Source organism: Rhinoderma darwinii, unplaced genomic scaffold, assembly GCF_050947455.1.
Source record: "Rhinoderma darwinii isolate aRhiDar2 unplaced genomic scaffold, aRhiDar2.hap1 Scaffold_4521, whole genome shotgun sequence".
Lineage (NCBI taxonomy): Eukaryota > Metazoa > Chordata > Amphibia > Anura > Rhinodermatidae > Rhinoderma > Rhinoderma darwinii.
Genome location: NW_027463950.1, coordinates 40,851 through 55,855, shown reverse-complemented (window position 1 = coordinate 55,855; position 15,005 = coordinate 40,851). Strand labels below are relative to the sequence as shown.

Sequence of the window (15,005 nt, the reverse complement as noted above, 5' to 3'; positions counted from 1 at the left end):
ATGGATTAAAGCATTTAATGTCAATGGCTATTCTAAGCTGAATGTGCCTGCTCTCGTCAGAACGCAGAAGTTACACAGCTTAAGGCCTCGCTAGTACCAGTGTGGGAGACTGTCTGGGAATCCGTGGAGCAATTGGCTTTTTATTATGTTGTTTTGATTTTGTTTCACAATAGATTAAATAGGACTATGAATTAAGGCTTTTAATGTTAATGGCCATTCTAAGCTGAATGTGCCTGCTCTCGTCAGAATGCAGCAGTTACACAGCTTAAGGCCTCGCTAGTACCAGTGTGGGAGACTGTCTGGGAATCCATGGTGCGGTTGACTTTTTATTATGTCGTTTAGATTTTGTTTCACAATCGATTAAAAAGGACTATGGATTAAATCATTTAATGTCAATGGCCATTCTAAGCTGAATGTGCCTGCTCTCGTCAGATCGCAGAAGTTACACAGCTTAAGGCCTCGCTAGTACCAGTGTGGGAGACTGTCTGGGAATCCGTGGTGCGGTTGAATTTTTATTATGTCGTTTCGATTTTGTTTCACAATCGATTAAATAGGACTATGGATTAAAGCATTTAACGTCAATGGCCATTCTAAGCTGAATGTGCCTGCTCTCGTCAGATCGCAGAAGTTACACAGCTTAAGGCCTCGCTAGTACCAGTGTGGGAGACTGTCTGGGAATCCGTGGTGCGGTTGAATCTTTAGTATGTCGTTTAGATTTTGTTTCACAATCGATTAAAAAGGACTATGGATTAAAGCATTTAATGTCAATGGCCATTCTAAGCTGAATATCCCTGCTCTCGTCAGATCGCAGAAGTTACACACCTTAAGGCCTCGCTAGTACCAGTGTGGGAGACTGTCTGTGAATCCGTGGTGCGGTTGACTTTTTATTATGTCGTTTAGATTTTGTTTCACAATCGATTAAAAAGGACTATGGATTAAAGCATTTAATGTCAATGGCCATTCTAAGCTGAATGTGCCTGCTCTCGTCAGATCGCAGAAGTTACACAGCTTAAGGCCTCGCTAGTACCAGTGTGGGAGACTGTCTGGGAATCCGTGGTGCGGTTGCCTTTTTATTATGTCGTTTAGATTTTGTTTCACATTAGATTAAATAGGACTATGGATTAAAGCATTTACCGTCAATGGCCATTCTAAGCTGAATGTGCCTGCTCTCGTCAGATCGCAGAAGTTACACAGCTTAAGGCCTCGCTAGTACCAGTGTGGGAGACTGTCTGGGAATCCGTGGTGCGGTTGAATTTTTATTATGTCGTTTAGATTTTGTTTCACAATCTATTAAGAAGGACTATGGATTAAAACATTTAATGTCAATGGCCATTCTAAGCTGAATGTCCCTGCTCTCGTCAGATCGCAGAAGTTACACAGCTTAAGGCCTCGCTAGTACCAGTGTGGGAGACTGTCTGGGAATCCGTGGTGCGGTTGACTTTTTATTATGTCGTTTAGATTTTGTTTCACAATCGATTAAAAAGGACTATGGATTAAAGCATTTAATGTCAATGGCCATTCTAAGCTGAATGTGCCTGCTCTCGTCAGATCGCAGAAGTTACACAGCTTAAGTCCTCGCTAGTACCAGTGTGGGAGACTGTCTGGGAATCCGTGGTGCGGTTGACTTTTTATTATGTCGTTTAGATTTTGTTTCACAATAGATTAAATAGGACTATGGATTAAAGCATTTAACGTCAATGGCCATTCTAAGCTGAATGTGCCTGCTCTCATCAGATCGCAGAAGTTACACAGCTTAAATCCTCGCTAGTACCAGTGTGGGAGACTGTCTGGGAATCCGTGGTGCGGTTGTCTTTTTATTATGTCGTTTAGATTTTGTTTCACAATAGATTAAATAGGACTATGGATTAAAGCATTTAACGTCAATGGCCATTCTAAGCTGAATGTGCCTGCTCTCGTCAGAACGCAGAAGTTACACAGCTTAAGGCCTCGCTAGTACCAGTGTGGGAAACTGTCTGGGAATCCGTGGTGCGGTTGAATTTTTATTATGTCGTTTAGATTTTGTTTCACAATAGATTAAATAGGACTATGGATTAAAGCATTTAACGTCAATGGCCATTCTAAGCTGAATGTGCCTGCTCTCGTCAGATCGCAGAAGTTACACAGCTTAAGGCCTCGCTAGTACCAGTGTGGGAGACTCTCTGGGAATCCGTGGTGCGGTTGAATTTTTATTATGTTGTTTAGATTTTGTTTCACAATAGATTAAATAGGACTATGGATTAAGGCTTTTAATGTCAATCGCCATTCCAAGCTGAATGTGCATGCTCTCGTCAGATCGCAGAAGTTACACAGCTTAAGGCCTCGCTAGTACCAGTGTGGGAGACTGTCTGGGAATCAGTGGTGCAGTTGACTTTTTATTATGTTGTTTAGATTTTGTTTCACAATCGATTAAAAAGGACTATGGATTAAAGCATTTAATGTCAATGGCCATTCTAAACTGAATGTGCCTGCTCTCGTTAGATCGCAGAAGTTACACAGCTTAATGCCTCGCTAGTACCAGTGTGGGAGACTGTCTGGGAATCCGTGGTGCGGTTGACTTTTTATTATGTCGTTTAGATTTTGTTTCACAATCGATTAAAAAGGACTATGGATTAAAGCATTTAATGTCAATGGCCATTCTAAGCTGAATGTGCCTGCTCTCGTCAGATCGCAGAAGTTACACAGCTTAAGGCCTCGCTAGTACCAGTGTGGGAGACTGTCTGGGAATCCGTGGTGCGGTTGAATTTTTATTATGTCGTTTAGATTTTGTTTCACAATCGATTAAAAAGGACTATGGATTAAAGCACTTAATGTCAATGGCCATTCTAAGCTGAATGTCCCTGCTCTCGTCAGATCGCAGAAGTTACACAGCTTAAGGCCTCGCTAGTACCAGTATGGGAGACTGTCTGGGAATCCGTGGTGCGATTGACTTTTTATTATGTTGTTTAGATTTTGTTTCACAATAGATTAAATAGGACTATGGATTAAGGCTTTTAATGTCAATGGCCATTCTAAGCTGAATGTGCCTGCTCTCGTCAGATCGCAGAAGTTACACAGCTTAAATCCTCGCTAGTACCAGTGTGGGAGACTGTCTGGGAATCCGTGGTGCGGTTGACTTTTTATTATGTTGTTTAGATTTTGTTTCACAATAGATTAAATAGGACTATGGATTAAAGCATTTAACGTCAATGGCCATTCTAAGCTGAATGTGCCTGCTCTCGTCAGAACGCAGAAGTTACACAGCTTAAGGCCTCGCTAGTACCAGTGTGGGAAACTGTCTGGGAATCCGTGGTGCGGTTGACTTTTTATTATGTCGTTTAGATTTTGTTTCACAATCGATTAAAAAGGACTATGGATTAACGCATTTAATGTCAATGGCCATTCTAAGCTGAATGTCCCTGCTCTCGTCAGATTACAGAAGTTACACAGCTTAAGGCCTCGCTAGTACCAGTGTGGGAGACTCTCTGGGAATCCGTGGTGCGGTTGCCTTTTTATTATGTTGTTTAGATTTTGTTTCACAATAGATTAAATAGGACTATGGATTAAGGCTTTTAATGTCAATCGCCATTCTAAGCTGAATGTGCCTGCTCTCGTCAGATCGCAGAAGTTACACAGCTTAAGGCCTCGCTAGTACCAGTGTGGGAGACTGTCTGGGAATCAGTGGTGCGGTTGACTTTTTATTATGTTGTTTAGATTTTGTTTCACAATCGATTAAAAAGGACTATGGATTAAAGAAGTTACACAGTGTGGGAGATCGCAGAAGTTACACAGCTTAACGCCTCGCTAGTACCGGTGTGGGAGACTGTCTGGGAATCCGTGGTGCGGTTGAATTTTTATTATGTCGTTTAGATTTTGTTTCACAATCGATTAAAAAGGACTATGGATTAAATCATTTAACGTCAATGGCCATTCTAAGCTGAATGTGCCTGCTCTCGTCAGATCGCAGAAGTTACACAGCTTAAGGCCTCGCTAGTACCAGTGTGGGAGACTGTCTGGGAATCCGTGGTGCGGTTGAATTTTTATTATGTCGTTTAGATTTTGTTTCACAATCGATTAAAAAGGACTATGGATTAAAGCATTTAATGTCAATGGCCATTCTAAGCTGAATGTCCCTGCTCTCGTCAGATCGCAGAAGTTACACAGTTTAAGGCCTCGCTAGTACCAGTGTGGGAGACTGTCTGGGAATCCGTGGTGCGGTTGACTTTTTATTATGTTGTTTAGATTTTGTTTCACAATAGATTAAATAGGACTATGGATTAAAGTATTTAACGTCAATGGCCATTCTAAGCTGAATGTGCCTGCTCTCGTCAGATCGCAGAAGTTACACAGCTTAAATCCTCGCTAGTACCAGTGTGGGAGACTGTCTGGGAATCCGTGGTGTGGTTGACTTTTTATTATGTCGTTTAGATTTTGTTTCACAATAGATTAAATAGGACTATGGATTAAAGCATTTAACGTCAATGGCCATTCTAAGCTGAATGTGCCTGCTCTCGTCAGAACGCAGAAGTTACACAGCTTAAGGCCTCGCTAGTACCAGTGTGGGAAACTGTCTGGGAATCCGTGGTGCGGTTGAATTTTTATTATGTCGTTTAGATTTTGTTTCACAATCGATTAAAAAGGACTATGGATTAAAGCATTTAATGTCAATGGCCATTCTAAGCTGAATGTCCCTGCTCTCGTCAGATCGCAGAAGTTACACAGCTTAAGACCTCTCTAGTACCAGTGTGGGAGACTGTCTGGGAATCCGTGGTGCGGTTGAATTTTTATTATGTCGTTTAGATTTTGTTTCACAATCGATTAAAAAGGACTATGGATTAAAGCATTTAATGTCAATGGCCATTCTAAGCTGAATGTCCCTGCTCTCGTCAGATCGCAGAAGTTACACAGCTTAAGGCCTCGCTAGTACCAGTGTGGGAGACTGTTTGGGAATCCGTGGTGCGGTTGACTTTTTATTATGTCTTTTAGATTTTGTTTCACAATCGATTAAAAAGGACTATGGATTAAAGCATTTAATGTCAATGGCCATTCTAAGCTGAATGTCCCTTCTCTCGTCAGATCGCAGAAGTTACACAGCTTAAGGCCTCGCTAGTACCAGTGTGGGAGACTGTCTGGGAATCCGTGGTGCGGTTGACTTTTTATTATGTCGTTTAGATTTTGTTTCACAATAGATTAAATAGGACTATGGATTAAAACATTTAACGTCAATGGCTATTCTAAGCTGAATGTGCCTGCTCTCGTCAGAACGCAGAAGTTACACAGCTTAAGGCCTCGCTAGTACCAGTGTGGGAGACTGTCTGGGAATACGTGGAGCGGTTGGCTTTTTATTATGTTGTTTAGATTTTGTTTCACAATAGATTAAATAGGACTATGAATTAAGACTTTTAATGTTAATGGCCATTCTAAGCTGAATGTGCCTGCTCTCGTCAAATTGCAGAAGTTACACAGCTTAAGGCCTCGCTAGTACCAGTGTGGGAGACTGTCTGGGAATCCGTGGTGCGGTTGACTTTTTATTATGTCGTTTAGATTTTGTTTCACAATCGATTAAAAAGGACTATGGATTAAATCATTTAATGTCAATGGCCATTCTAAGCTGAATGTGCCTGCTCTCGTCAGATCGCAGAAGTTACACAGCTTAAGGCCTCGCTAGTACCAGCGTGGGAGACTGTCTGGGAATCTGTGGTGCGGTTGACTTTTTATTATGTCGTTTAGATTTTGTTTCACAATCGATTAAAAAGGACTATGGATTAAAGCATTTAATGTCAATGGCCATTCTAGGCTGAATGTACCTGCTTTCGTCAGATCGCAGAAGTTACACAGCTTAAGGCCTCGCTAGTACCAGTGTGAGAGACTGTCTGGGAATCCGTGGTGCGGTTGACTTTTTATTATGTCGTTTAGATTTTGTTTCACAATCGATTAAAAAGGACTATGGATTAAATCATTTAATGTCAATGGCCATTCTAAGCTGAATGTGCCTGCTCTCGTCAGATCGCAGAAGTTACACAGCTTAAGGCCTCGCTAGTACCAGTGTGGGAGACTGTCTGGGAATCCGTGGTGCGGTTGAATTTTTATTATGTCGTTTCGATTGTGTTTCACAATCGATTAAAAAGGACTATGGATTGAAGCATTTCATGTCAATGGCCATTCTAAGCTGAATGTCCCTGCTCTTGTCAGATCGCAGAAGTTACACAGCTTAAGGCCTCGCTAGTACAAGTGTGGGAGACTGTCTGGGAATCCGTGGTGCGGTTGAATTTTTATTATGTCGTTTAGATTTTGTTTCACAATCGATTAAAAAGGACTATGGATTAAAGCATTTGATGTCAATGGCCATTCTAAGCTGAATGTCCCTGCTCTCGTCAGATTGCAGAAGTTACACAGCTTAAGGCCTCGCTAGTACCAGTGTGTGAGACTGTCTGGGAATCCGTGGTGCGGTTGACTTTTTATTATGTCGTTTAGATTTTGTTTCACAATAGATTAAATAGGACTATGGATTAATGCATTTAATGTCAATGGCTATTCTAAGCTGAATGTGCCTGCTCTCGTCAGAACGCAGAAGTTACACAGCTTAAGGCCTCGCTAGTACCAGTGTGGGAGACTGTCTGGGAATACGTGGAGCGGTTGGCTTTTTATTATGTTGTTTAGATTTTGTTTCACAATAGATTAAATAGGACTATGAATTAAGACTTTTAATGTTAATGGCCATTCTAAGCTGAATGTGCCTGCTCTCGTCAAATTGCAGAAGTTACACAGCTTAAGGCCTCGCTAGTACCAGTGTGGGAGACTGTCTGGGAATCCGTGGTGCGGTTGACTTTTTATTATGTCGTTTAGATTTTGTTTCACAATCGATTAAAAAGGACTATGGATTAAATCATTTAATGTCAATGGCCATTCTAAGCTGAATGTGCCTGCTCTCGTCAGATCGCAGAAGTTACACAGCTTAAGGCCTCGCTAGTACCAGCGTGGGAGACTGTCTGGGAATCTGTGGTGCGGTTGACTTTTTATTATGTCGTTTAGATTTTGTTTCACAATCGATTAAAAAGGACTATGGATTAAAGCATTTAATGTCAATGGCCATTCTAGGCTGAATGTACCTGCTTTCGTCAGATCGCAGAAGTTACACAGCTTAAGGCCTCGCTAGTACCAGTGTGAGAGACTGTCTGGGAATCCGTGGTGCGGTTGACTTCTTATTATGTCGTTTAGATTTTGTTTCACAATCGATTAAAAAGGACTATGGATTAAATCATTTAATGTCAATGGCCATTCTAAGCTGAATGTGCCTGCTCTCGTCAGATCGCAGAAGTTACACAGCTTAAGGCCTCGCTAGTACCAGTGTGGGAGACTGTCTGGGAATCCGTGGTGCGGTTGAATTTTTATTATGTCGTTTCGATTGTGTTTCACAATCGATTAAAAAGGACTATGGATTGAAGCATTTCATGTCAATGGCCATTCTAAGCTGAATGTCCCTGCTCTTGTCAGATCGCAGAAGTTACACAGCTTAAGGCCTCGCTAGTACAAGTGTGGGAGACTGTCTGGGAATCCGTGGTGCGGTTGAATTTTTATTATGTCGTTTAGATTTTGTTTCACAATCGATTAAAAAGGACTATGGATTAAAGCATTTGATGTCAATGGCCATTCTAAGCTGAATGTCCCTGCTCTCGTCAGATTGCAGAAGTTACACAGCTTAAGGCCTCGCTAGTACCAGTGTGTGAGACTGTCTGGGAATCCGTGGTGCGGTTGACTTTTTATTATGTCGTTTAGATTTTGTTTCACAATAGATTAAATAGGACTATGGATTAATGCATTTAATGTCAATGGCTATTCTAAGCTGAATGTGCCTGCTCTCGTCAGAATGCAGAAGTTACACAGCTTAAGGTCTCGCTAGTACCAGTGTGGGAGACTGTTTGGGAATCCGTGGTGCGGTTGACTTTTTATTATGTCTTTTAGATTTTGTTTCACAATCGATTAAAAAGGACTATGGATTAAAGCCTTTAATGTCAATGGCCATTCTAAGCTGAATGTGCCTGCTCTCGTCAGATCGCAGAAGTTACACAGCTTAAGACCTCTCTAGTACCAGTGTGGGAGACTGTCTGGGAATCCGTGGTGCGGTTGAATTTTTATTATGTCGTTTAGATTTTGTTTCACAATCGATTAAAAAGGACTATGGATTAAAGCATTTAATGTCAATGGCCATTCTAAGCTGAATGTCCCTGCTCTCGTCAGATCGCAGAAGTTACACAGCTTAAGGCCTCGCTAGTACCAGTGTGGGAGACTGTTTGGGAATCCGTGGTGCGGTTGACTTTTTATTATGTCTTTTAGATTTTGTTTCACAATCGATTAAAAAGGACTATGGATTAAAGCCTTTAATGTCAATGGCCATTCTAAGCTGAATGTCCCTTCTCTCGTCAGATCGCAGAAGTTACACAGCTTAAGGCCTCGCTAGTACCAGTGTGGGAGACTGTCTGGGAATCCGTGGTGCGGTTGACTTTTTATTATGTCGTTTAGATTTTGTTTCACAATAGATTAAATAGGACTATGGATTAAAGCATTTAACGTCAATGGCTATTCTAAGCTGAATGTGCCTGCTCTCGTCAGAACGCAGAAGTTACACAGCTTAAGGCCTCGCTAGTACCAGTGTGGGAGACTGTCTGGGAATACGTGGAGCGGTTGGCTTTTTATTATGTTGTTTAGATTTTGTTTCAAAATAGATTAAATAGGACTATGAATTAAGACTCTTAATGTTAATGGCCATTCTAAGCTGAATGTGCCTGCTCTCGTCAAATTGCAGAAGTTACACAGCTTAAGGCCTCGCTAGTACCAGTGTGGGAGACTGTCTGGGAATCCGTGGTGCGGTTGACTTTTTATTATGTCGTTTAGATTTTGTTTCACAATCGATTAAAAAGGACTATGGATTAAATCATTTAATGTCAATGGCCATTCTAAGCTGAATGTGCCAGCTCTCGTCAGATCGCAGAAGTTACACAGCTTAAGGCCTCGCTAGTACCAGTGTGGGAGACTGTCTGGGAATCCGTGGTGCGGTTGAATTTTTATTATGTAGTTTCGATTTTGTTTCACAATCGATTAAAAAGGACTATGGATTAAAGCATTTGATGTCAATGGCCATTCTAAGCTGAATGTCCCTGCTCTCGTCAGATCGCAGAAGTTACACAGCTTAAGGCCTCGCTAGTACCAGTGTGGGAGACTGTCTGGGAATCCGTGGTGCAGTTGACTTTTTATTATGTCGTTTAGATTTTGTTTCACAATCGATTAAAAAGGACTATGGATTAAAGCACTTAATGTCAATGGCCATTCTAAGCTGAATGTGCCTGCTCTCGTCAGATCGCAGAAGTTACACAGCTTAAGGCCTCGCTAGTACCAGTGTGGGAGACTGTCTGGGAATCCGTGGTGCGGTTGACTTTTTATTATGTCGTTTAGATTTTGTTTCACAATAGATTAAATAGGACTATGGATTAATGCATTTAACGTCAACGGCTATTCTAAGCTGAATGTGCCTGCTCGCGTCGGAACGCAGAAGTTACACAGCTTAAGGCCTCGCTAGTACCAGTGTGGGAGACTGTCTGGGAATCCGTGGAGCGCTTGGCTTTTTATTATGTTGTTTAGATTTTGTTTCACAATAGATTAAATAGGACTATGAATTAAGGCTTTTAATGTTAATGGCCATTCTAAGCTGAATGTGCCTGCTCTCGTCAGATTGCAGAAGTTACACAGCTTAAGGCCTCGCTAGTACCAGTGTGGGAGACTGTCTGGGAATCCGTGGTGCGGTTGCCTTTTTATTATGTCGTTTAGATTTTGTTTCACAATCGATTAAAAAGGACTATGGAATAAATCATTTAATGTCAATGGCCATTCTAAGCTGAATGTGCCTGCTCTCGTCAGATCGCAGAAGTTACACAGCTTAAGGCCTCTCTAGTACCAGTGTGGGAGACTGTCTGGGAATCCGTGGTGCGGTTGAATTTTTATTATGTCGTTTAGATTTTGTTTCACAATCGATTAAAAAGGACTATGGATTAAAGCATTTAATGTCAATGGCCATTCTAAGCTGAATGTCCCTGCTCTCGTCAGCTCGCAGAAGTTACGCAGCTTAAGGCCTCGCTAGTACCATTGTGGGAGACTGTTTGGGAATACGTGGTGCGGTTGACTTTTTATTATGTCTTTTAGATTTTGTTTCACAATCGATTAAAAAGGACTATGGATTAAAGCATTTAATGTCAATGGCCATTCTAAGCTGAATGTCCCTTCTCTCGTCAGATCGCAGAAGTTACACAGCTTAAGGCCTCGCTAGTACCAGTGTGGGAGACTGGCTGGGAATCCGTGGTGCGGTTGACTTTTTATTATGTCGTTTAGATTTTGTTTCACAATCGATTAAAAAGGACTATGGATTAAAGAATTTAATGTCAATGGCCATTCTAAGCTGAATGTGCCTGCTCTCGTCAGATCGCAGAAGTTACACAGCTTAAGGCCTCGCTAGTACCAGTGTGGGAGACTGTCTGGGAATCCGTGGTGCGGTTGACTTTTTATTATGTCGTTTAGATTTTGTTTCACAATAGATTAAATAGGACTATGGATTAAAGCATTTAACGTAAATGGCCATTCTAAGCTGAATGTGCCTGCTCTCGTCAGAACGCAGAAGTTACACAGCTTAAGGCCTCGCTAGTACCAGTGTGGGAGACTGTCTGGGAATCCGTGGTGCGGTTGACTTTTTATTATGTCGTTTAGATTTTGTTTCACAATAGATTAAATAGGACTATGGATTAAGGCTTTTAATGTCAATGGCCATTCTAAGCTGAATGTGCCTGCTCTCGTCAGATCGCCGAAGTTACACAGCTTAAGGCCTCGCTAGTACCAGTGTGGGAGACTGTCTGGGAATCCGTGGTGCGGTTGACTTTTTATTATGTCGTTTAGATTTTGTTTCACAATCGATTAAAAAGGACTATGGATTAAAGCATTTAATGTCAATGGCCATTCTAAGCTGAATGTGCCTGCTCTCGTTAGATCGCAGAAGTTACACAGCTTAACGCCTCGCTAGTACCAGTGTGGGAGACTGTCTGGGAATCCGTGGTGCGGTTGACTTTTTATTATGTCGTTTAGATTTTGTTTCACAATCGATTAAAAAGGACTATGGATTAAAGCATCTAATGTCAATGGCAATTCTAAGCTGAATGTGCCTGCTCTCGTCAGATCGCAGAAGTTACACAGCTTGAGGCCTCGCTAGTACCAGTGTGGGCGACTGTCTGGGAATCCGTGTTGCGGTTGGATTTTTATTATGTCGTTTAGATTTTGTTTCACAATCGATTAAAAAGGACTATGGATTAAAGCATTTAATGTCAATGGCAATTCTAAGCTGAATGTGCCTGCTCTCGTCAGATCGCAGAAGTTACACAGCTTGAGGCCTCGCTAGTACCAGTGTGGGAGACTGTCTGGGAATCCGTGGTGCGGTTGACTTTTTATTATGTCGTTTAGATTTTGTTTCACAATCGATTAAAAAGGACTATGGATTAAAGCATTTAATGTCAATGGCCATTCTAAGCTGAATGTGCCTTCTCTCGTCAGATCGCAGAAGTTACACAGCTTAAGGCCTCGCTAGTACCAGTGTGGGAGACTGTCTGGGAATCCGTGGTGCGGTTGACTTTTTATTATGTCGTTTAGATTTTGTTTCACAATAGATTAAATAGGACTATGGATTAAAGCATATAACGTCAATGGCCATTCTAAGCTGAATGTGCCTGCTCTCGTCAGAACGCAGAAGTTACACAGCTTAAGGCCTCGCTAGTGCCAGTGTGGGAGACTGTCTGGGAATCCGTGGTGCGGTTGAATTTTTATTATGTCGTTTAGATTTTGTTTCACAATCGATTTAAAAGGACTATGGATTAAAGCATTTAATGTCAATGGCCATTCTAAGCTGAATGTCCCTGCTCTCGTCAGATCGCAGAAGTTACACAGCTTAAGGCCTCGCTAGTACCAGTGTGGGAGACTGTCTGGGAATCCGTGGTGCGGTTGACTTTTTATTATGTCGTTTAGATTTTGTTTCACAATAGATTAAATAGGACTATGGATTAAAGCATTTAACGTCAATGGCCATTCTAAGCTGAATGTGCCTGCTCTCGTCAGATCGCAGAAGTTACACAGCTTAAGGCCTCGCTAGTACCAGTGTGCGAGACTGTCTGGGAATCAGTGGTGCGGTTGAATTTTTATTATGTCGTTTAGATTTTGTTTCACAATCGATTAAAAAGGACTATGGATTAAAGTATTTAACGTCAATGGCCATTCTAAGCTGAATGTCCCTGCTCTCGTCAGATCGCAGAAGTTACACAGCTTAAGGCCTCGCTAGTACCAGTGTGGGAGACTGTCTGGGAATCCGTGGTGCGGTTGACTTTTTATTATCTTGTTTAGATTTTGTTTCACAATCGATTAAAAAGGACTATGGATTAAAGCATTTAATGTCAATGGCCATTCTAAGCTGAATGTGCCTGCTCTCGTCAGATCGCAGAAGTTACACAGCTTAAGGCCTCGCTAGTACCAGTGTGGGAGACTGTCTGGGAATCCGTGGTGCGGTTGACTTTTTATTATGTCGTTTAGATTTTGTTTCACAATCGATTAAAAAGGACTATGGATTAAAGCATTTAATGTCAATGGCCATTCTAAGCTGAATGTGCCTGCTCTCGTCAGATCGCAGAAGTTACACAGCTTAAGGCCTCGCTAGTACCAGTGTGGGAGACTGTCTGGGAATCCGTGGTGCGGTTGAATTTTTATTATGTCGTTTAGATTTTGTTTCACAATCGATTAAAAAGGACTATGGATTAAAGCATTTAATGTCAATGGCCATTCTAAGCTGAATGTGCCTGCTCTCGTCAGATCGCAGAAGTTACACAGCTTAAGGCCTCGCTAGTACCAGTGTGGGAGACTGTATGGGAATCCGTGGTGCGGTTGACTTTTTATTATGTCGTTTAGATTTTGTTTCACAATAGATTAAATAGGACTATGGATTAAAGCATTTAATGTCAATGGCCATTCTAAGCTGAATGTGCCTGCGCTTGTCAGAACGCAGAAGTTACACAGCTTAAGGCCTCGCTAGTACCAGTGTGGGAACCTGTCTGGGAATCCGTGGTGCAGCTGAATTTTTATTATGTCGTTTAGATTTTGTTTCACAATCGATTAAAAAGGACTATGGATTAAAGCATTTAACGTCAATGGCCATTCTAAGCTGAATGTCCCTGCTCTTGTCAGATCGCAGAAGTTACACAGCTTAATACCTCGCTAGTACCAGTGTGGGAGACTGTCTGGGAATCTGTGTTGCGGTTGACTTTTTATTATTTTGTTTCACAATAGATTAAATAGGACTATGGATTAAGGCTTTTAATGTCAATGGCCATTCTAAGCTGAATGTGCCTGCTCTCGTTAGATCGCAGAAGTTACACAGCTTAACGCCTCGCTAGTACCAGTGTGGGAGACTGTCTGGGAATCCGTGGTGCGGTTGACTTTTTATTATGTCGTTTAGATTTTGTTTCACAATCGATTAAAAAGGACTATGGATTAAAGCATTTAATGTCAATGGCAATTCTAAGCTGAATGTGCCTGCTCTCGTCAGATCGCAGAAGTTACACAGCTTGAGGCCTCGCTAGTACCAGTGTGGGAGACTGTCTGGGAATCCGTGTTGCGGTTGGATTTTTATTATGTCGTTTAGATTTTGTTTCACAATCGATTAAAAAGGACTATGGATTAAAGCATTTAATGTCAATGGCAATTCTAAACTGAATGTGCCTGCTCTCGTCAGATCGCAGAAGTTACACAGCTTGAGGCCTCGCTAGTACCAGTGTGGGAGACTGTCTGGGAATCCGTGGTGCGGTTGACTTTTTATTATGTCGTTTAGATTTTGTTTCACAATCGATTAAAAAGGACTATGGATTAAAGCATTTAATGTCAATGGCCATTCTAAGCTGAATGTGCCTTCTCTCGTCAGATCGCAGAAGTTACACAGCTTAAGGCCTCGCTAGTACCAGTGTGGGAGACTGTCTGGGAATCCGTGGTGCGGTTGACTTTTTATTATGTCGTTTAGATTTTGTTCCACAATCGATTAAAAAGGACTATGGATTAAAGCATTTAATGTCAATGGCCATTCTAAGCTGAATGTCCCTGCTCTTGTCAGATCGCAGAAGTTACACAGCTTAAGGCCTCGCTTGTACGAGTGTGGGAGACTGTCTGGGAATCCGTGGTGCGGTTGACTTTTTATTATGTTGTTTAGATTTTGTTTCACAATAGATTAAATAGGACTATGGATTAAGGCTTTTAATGTCAATGGCCATTCTAAGCTAAATGTGCCTGCTCTCGTCAGATCGCAGAAGTTACACAGCTTAAGGCCTCGCTAGTACCAATGTGGGAGACTGTCTGGGAATCCGTGGTGCAGTTGACTTTTTATTATGTCGTTTAGATTTTGTTTCACAATCGATTAAAAAGGACTATGGATTAAGGAATTTAATGTCAATGGCCATTCTAAGCTGTATGTGCCTGCTCTCGTCAGATCGCAGAAGTTACACAGCTTAAGGCCTCGCTAGTACGAGTGTGGGAGACTGTCTGGGAATCCGTGGTGCGGTTGACTTTTTATTATGTTGTTTAGATTTTGTTTCACAATAGATTAAATAGGACTATGGATTAAGGCTTTTAAAGTCAATGGCCATTCTAAGCTGAGTGTGCCTGCTCTCGTCAGATCGCAGAAGTTACACAGCTTAAGGCCTCGCTAGTACCAGTGTGGGAGACTGTCTGTGAATCCGTGGTGCGGTTGACTTCTTATTATGTCGTTTAGATTTTGTTTCACAATCGATTAAAAAGGACTATGGATTAAAGCATTTAATGTCAATGGCCATTCTAAGCTGAATGTGCCTGCTCTCGTTAGATCGCAGAAGTTACATAGCTTAACGCCTCGCTAGTACCAGTGTGGGAGACTGTCTGGGAATCCGTGGTGCGGTTGACTTTTTATTATGTAGTTTAGATTTTGTTTC

The 15,005-nt window shown here is 41.7% G+C and overlaps 72 pseudogenes; all 72 read left to right on the top strand.

The window, feature by feature from the left end:
• Positions 1 to 19: 19 nt before the first annotated feature.
• On the top strand, positions 20 to 138 carry LOC142716699 (5S ribosomal RNA; annotated as a pseudogene).
• Positions 139 to 205: 67 nt separating this feature from the next.
• Positions 206 to 324, top strand: LOC142716923 (5S ribosomal RNA; annotated as a pseudogene).
• Positions 325 to 391: 67 nt separating this feature from the next.
• Positions 392 to 510, top strand: LOC142716614 (5S ribosomal RNA; annotated as a pseudogene).
• A 67-nt stretch (positions 511 to 577) lies between these two features.
• On the top strand, positions 578 to 696 carry LOC142716613 (5S ribosomal RNA; annotated as a pseudogene).
• Positions 697 to 763: 67 nt separating this feature from the next.
• Positions 764 to 882, top strand: LOC142716882 (5S ribosomal RNA; annotated as a pseudogene).
• A 67-nt stretch (positions 883 to 949) lies between these two features.
• On the top strand, positions 950 to 1,068 carry LOC142716547 (5S ribosomal RNA; annotated as a pseudogene).
• A 67-nt stretch (positions 1,069 to 1,135) lies between these two features.
• LOC142716612 (5S ribosomal RNA) lies at positions 1,136 to 1,254 on the top strand (annotated as a pseudogene).
• Positions 1,255 to 1,321: 67 nt separating this feature from the next.
• Positions 1,322 to 1,440, top strand: LOC142716492 (5S ribosomal RNA; annotated as a pseudogene).
• Positions 1,441 to 1,507: 67 nt separating this feature from the next.
• LOC142716640 (5S ribosomal RNA) lies at positions 1,508 to 1,626 on the top strand (annotated as a pseudogene).
• A 67-nt stretch (positions 1,627 to 1,693) lies between these two features.
• LOC142716917 (5S ribosomal RNA) lies at positions 1,694 to 1,812 on the top strand (annotated as a pseudogene).
• Positions 1,813 to 1,879: 67 nt separating this feature from the next.
• Positions 1,880 to 1,998, top strand: LOC142716655 (5S ribosomal RNA; annotated as a pseudogene).
• Positions 1,999 to 2,065: 67 nt separating this feature from the next.
• Positions 2,066 to 2,184, top strand: LOC142716626 (5S ribosomal RNA; annotated as a pseudogene).
• A 67-nt stretch (positions 2,185 to 2,251) lies between these two features.
• On the top strand, positions 2,252 to 2,370 carry LOC142716969 (5S ribosomal RNA; annotated as a pseudogene).
• A 67-nt stretch (positions 2,371 to 2,437) lies between these two features.
• LOC142716925 (5S ribosomal RNA) lies at positions 2,438 to 2,556 on the top strand (annotated as a pseudogene).
• Positions 2,557 to 2,623: 67 nt separating this feature from the next.
• Positions 2,624 to 2,742, top strand: LOC142716611 (5S ribosomal RNA; annotated as a pseudogene).
• A 67-nt stretch (positions 2,743 to 2,809) lies between these two features.
• LOC142716986 (5S ribosomal RNA) lies at positions 2,810 to 2,928 on the top strand (annotated as a pseudogene).
• Positions 2,929 to 2,995: 67 nt separating this feature from the next.
• Positions 2,996 to 3,114, top strand: LOC142716886 (5S ribosomal RNA; annotated as a pseudogene).
• Positions 3,115 to 3,181: 67 nt separating this feature from the next.
• LOC142716985 (5S ribosomal RNA) lies at positions 3,182 to 3,300 on the top strand (annotated as a pseudogene).
• Positions 3,301 to 3,367: 67 nt separating this feature from the next.
• LOC142716970 (5S ribosomal RNA) lies at positions 3,368 to 3,486 on the top strand (annotated as a pseudogene).
• A 67-nt stretch (positions 3,487 to 3,553) lies between these two features.
• On the top strand, positions 3,554 to 3,672 carry LOC142716944 (5S ribosomal RNA; annotated as a pseudogene).
• Positions 3,673 to 3,895: 223 nt separating this feature from the next.
• On the top strand, positions 3,896 to 4,014 carry LOC142716609 (5S ribosomal RNA; annotated as a pseudogene).
• A 67-nt stretch (positions 4,015 to 4,081) lies between these two features.
• Positions 4,082 to 4,200, top strand: LOC142716571 (5S ribosomal RNA; annotated as a pseudogene).
• Positions 4,201 to 4,267: 67 nt separating this feature from the next.
• LOC142716954 (5S ribosomal RNA) lies at positions 4,268 to 4,386 on the top strand (annotated as a pseudogene).
• A 67-nt stretch (positions 4,387 to 4,453) lies between these two features.
• On the top strand, positions 4,454 to 4,572 carry LOC142716653 (5S ribosomal RNA; annotated as a pseudogene).
• Positions 4,573 to 4,639: 67 nt separating this feature from the next.
• Positions 4,640 to 4,758, top strand: LOC142716919 (5S ribosomal RNA; annotated as a pseudogene).
• A 67-nt stretch (positions 4,759 to 4,825) lies between these two features.
• Positions 4,826 to 4,944, top strand: LOC142716531 (5S ribosomal RNA; annotated as a pseudogene).
• Positions 4,945 to 5,011: 67 nt separating this feature from the next.
• On the top strand, positions 5,012 to 5,130 carry LOC142716860 (5S ribosomal RNA; annotated as a pseudogene).
• A 67-nt stretch (positions 5,131 to 5,197) lies between these two features.
• On the top strand, positions 5,198 to 5,316 carry LOC142716638 (5S ribosomal RNA; annotated as a pseudogene).
• A 67-nt stretch (positions 5,317 to 5,383) lies between these two features.
• LOC142716937 (5S ribosomal RNA) lies at positions 5,384 to 5,502 on the top strand (annotated as a pseudogene).
• Positions 5,503 to 5,569: 67 nt separating this feature from the next.
• Positions 5,570 to 5,688, top strand: LOC142716520 (5S ribosomal RNA; annotated as a pseudogene).
• A 67-nt stretch (positions 5,689 to 5,755) lies between these two features.
• LOC142716854 (5S ribosomal RNA) lies at positions 5,756 to 5,874 on the top strand (annotated as a pseudogene).
• A 67-nt stretch (positions 5,875 to 5,941) lies between these two features.
• LOC142716607 (5S ribosomal RNA) lies at positions 5,942 to 6,060 on the top strand (annotated as a pseudogene).
• A 253-nt stretch (positions 6,061 to 6,313) lies between these two features.
• On the top strand, positions 6,314 to 6,432 carry LOC142716949 (5S ribosomal RNA; annotated as a pseudogene).
• A 67-nt stretch (positions 6,433 to 6,499) lies between these two features.
• LOC142716637 (5S ribosomal RNA) lies at positions 6,500 to 6,618 on the top strand (annotated as a pseudogene).
• A 67-nt stretch (positions 6,619 to 6,685) lies between these two features.
• On the top strand, positions 6,686 to 6,804 carry LOC142716936 (5S ribosomal RNA; annotated as a pseudogene).
• A 67-nt stretch (positions 6,805 to 6,871) lies between these two features.
• Positions 6,872 to 6,990, top strand: LOC142716519 (5S ribosomal RNA; annotated as a pseudogene).
• A 67-nt stretch (positions 6,991 to 7,057) lies between these two features.
• Positions 7,058 to 7,176, top strand: LOC142716851 (5S ribosomal RNA; annotated as a pseudogene).
• Positions 7,177 to 7,243: 67 nt separating this feature from the next.
• Positions 7,244 to 7,362, top strand: LOC142716606 (5S ribosomal RNA; annotated as a pseudogene).
• A 253-nt stretch (positions 7,363 to 7,615) lies between these two features.
• Positions 7,616 to 7,734, top strand: LOC142716948 (5S ribosomal RNA; annotated as a pseudogene).
• Positions 7,735 to 7,801: 67 nt separating this feature from the next.
• On the top strand, positions 7,802 to 7,920 carry LOC142716869 (5S ribosomal RNA; annotated as a pseudogene).
• A 67-nt stretch (positions 7,921 to 7,987) lies between these two features.
• Positions 7,988 to 8,106, top strand: LOC142716879 (5S ribosomal RNA; annotated as a pseudogene).
• Positions 8,107 to 8,173: 67 nt separating this feature from the next.
• Positions 8,174 to 8,292, top strand: LOC142716530 (5S ribosomal RNA; annotated as a pseudogene).
• Positions 8,293 to 8,359: 67 nt separating this feature from the next.
• On the top strand, positions 8,360 to 8,478 carry LOC142716858 (5S ribosomal RNA; annotated as a pseudogene).
• Positions 8,479 to 8,545: 67 nt separating this feature from the next.
• On the top strand, positions 8,546 to 8,664 carry LOC142716636 (5S ribosomal RNA; annotated as a pseudogene).
• A 67-nt stretch (positions 8,665 to 8,731) lies between these two features.
• On the top strand, positions 8,732 to 8,850 carry LOC142716935 (5S ribosomal RNA; annotated as a pseudogene).
• A 67-nt stretch (positions 8,851 to 8,917) lies between these two features.
• LOC142716836 (5S ribosomal RNA) lies at positions 8,918 to 9,036 on the top strand (annotated as a pseudogene).
• Positions 9,037 to 9,103: 67 nt separating this feature from the next.
• Positions 9,104 to 9,222, top strand: LOC142716506 (5S ribosomal RNA; annotated as a pseudogene).
• Positions 9,223 to 9,289: 67 nt separating this feature from the next.
• LOC142716761 (5S ribosomal RNA) lies at positions 9,290 to 9,408 on the top strand (annotated as a pseudogene).
• Positions 9,409 to 9,661: 253 nt separating this feature from the next.
• LOC142716855 (5S ribosomal RNA) lies at positions 9,662 to 9,780 on the top strand (annotated as a pseudogene).
• Positions 9,781 to 9,847: 67 nt separating this feature from the next.
• LOC142716757 (5S ribosomal RNA) lies at positions 9,848 to 9,966 on the top strand (annotated as a pseudogene).
• Positions 9,967 to 10,033: 67 nt separating this feature from the next.
• Positions 10,034 to 10,152, top strand: LOC142716649 (5S ribosomal RNA; annotated as a pseudogene).
• Positions 10,153 to 10,219: 67 nt separating this feature from the next.
• LOC142716914 (5S ribosomal RNA) lies at positions 10,220 to 10,338 on the top strand (annotated as a pseudogene).
• Positions 10,339 to 10,405: 67 nt separating this feature from the next.
• On the top strand, positions 10,406 to 10,524 carry LOC142716749 (5S ribosomal RNA; annotated as a pseudogene).
• A 67-nt stretch (positions 10,525 to 10,591) lies between these two features.
• LOC142716540 (5S ribosomal RNA) lies at positions 10,592 to 10,710 on the top strand (annotated as a pseudogene).
• Positions 10,711 to 10,777: 67 nt separating this feature from the next.
• Positions 10,778 to 10,896, top strand: LOC142716646 (5S ribosomal RNA; annotated as a pseudogene).
• A 67-nt stretch (positions 10,897 to 10,963) lies between these two features.
• LOC142716831 (5S ribosomal RNA) lies at positions 10,964 to 11,082 on the top strand (annotated as a pseudogene).
• A 253-nt stretch (positions 11,083 to 11,335) lies between these two features.
• LOC142716634 (5S ribosomal RNA) lies at positions 11,336 to 11,454 on the top strand (annotated as a pseudogene).
• Positions 11,455 to 11,521: 67 nt separating this feature from the next.
• LOC142716787 (5S ribosomal RNA) lies at positions 11,522 to 11,640 on the top strand (annotated as a pseudogene).
• Positions 11,641 to 11,707: 67 nt separating this feature from the next.
• LOC142716800 (5S ribosomal RNA) lies at positions 11,708 to 11,826 on the top strand (annotated as a pseudogene).
• A 67-nt stretch (positions 11,827 to 11,893) lies between these two features.
• Positions 11,894 to 12,012, top strand: LOC142716491 (5S ribosomal RNA; annotated as a pseudogene).
• A 253-nt stretch (positions 12,013 to 12,265) lies between these two features.
• LOC142716490 (5S ribosomal RNA) lies at positions 12,266 to 12,384 on the top strand (annotated as a pseudogene).
• A 67-nt stretch (positions 12,385 to 12,451) lies between these two features.
• On the top strand, positions 12,452 to 12,570 carry LOC142716737 (5S ribosomal RNA; annotated as a pseudogene).
• Positions 12,571 to 12,637: 67 nt separating this feature from the next.
• On the top strand, positions 12,638 to 12,756 carry LOC142716605 (5S ribosomal RNA; annotated as a pseudogene).
• Positions 12,757 to 12,823: 67 nt separating this feature from the next.
• LOC142716983 (5S ribosomal RNA) lies at positions 12,824 to 12,942 on the top strand (annotated as a pseudogene).
• Positions 12,943 to 13,370: 428 nt separating this feature from the next.
• Positions 13,371 to 13,489, top strand: LOC142716829 (5S ribosomal RNA; annotated as a pseudogene).
• A 253-nt stretch (positions 13,490 to 13,742) lies between these two features.
• Positions 13,743 to 13,861, top strand: LOC142716816 (5S ribosomal RNA; annotated as a pseudogene).
• A 67-nt stretch (positions 13,862 to 13,928) lies between these two features.
• Positions 13,929 to 14,047, top strand: LOC142716784 (5S ribosomal RNA; annotated as a pseudogene).
• A 67-nt stretch (positions 14,048 to 14,114) lies between these two features.
• LOC142716959 (5S ribosomal RNA) lies at positions 14,115 to 14,233 on the top strand (annotated as a pseudogene).
• A 67-nt stretch (positions 14,234 to 14,300) lies between these two features.
• Positions 14,301 to 14,419, top strand: LOC142716697 (5S ribosomal RNA; annotated as a pseudogene).
• Positions 14,420 to 14,486: 67 nt separating this feature from the next.
• Positions 14,487 to 14,605, top strand: LOC142716652 (5S ribosomal RNA; annotated as a pseudogene).
• Positions 14,606 to 14,672: 67 nt separating this feature from the next.
• Positions 14,673 to 14,791, top strand: LOC142716740 (5S ribosomal RNA; annotated as a pseudogene).
• A 67-nt stretch (positions 14,792 to 14,858) lies between these two features.
• LOC142716930 (5S ribosomal RNA) lies at positions 14,859 to 14,977 on the top strand (annotated as a pseudogene).
• The last annotated feature ends 28 nt before the right edge of the window (positions 14,978 to 15,005 follow it).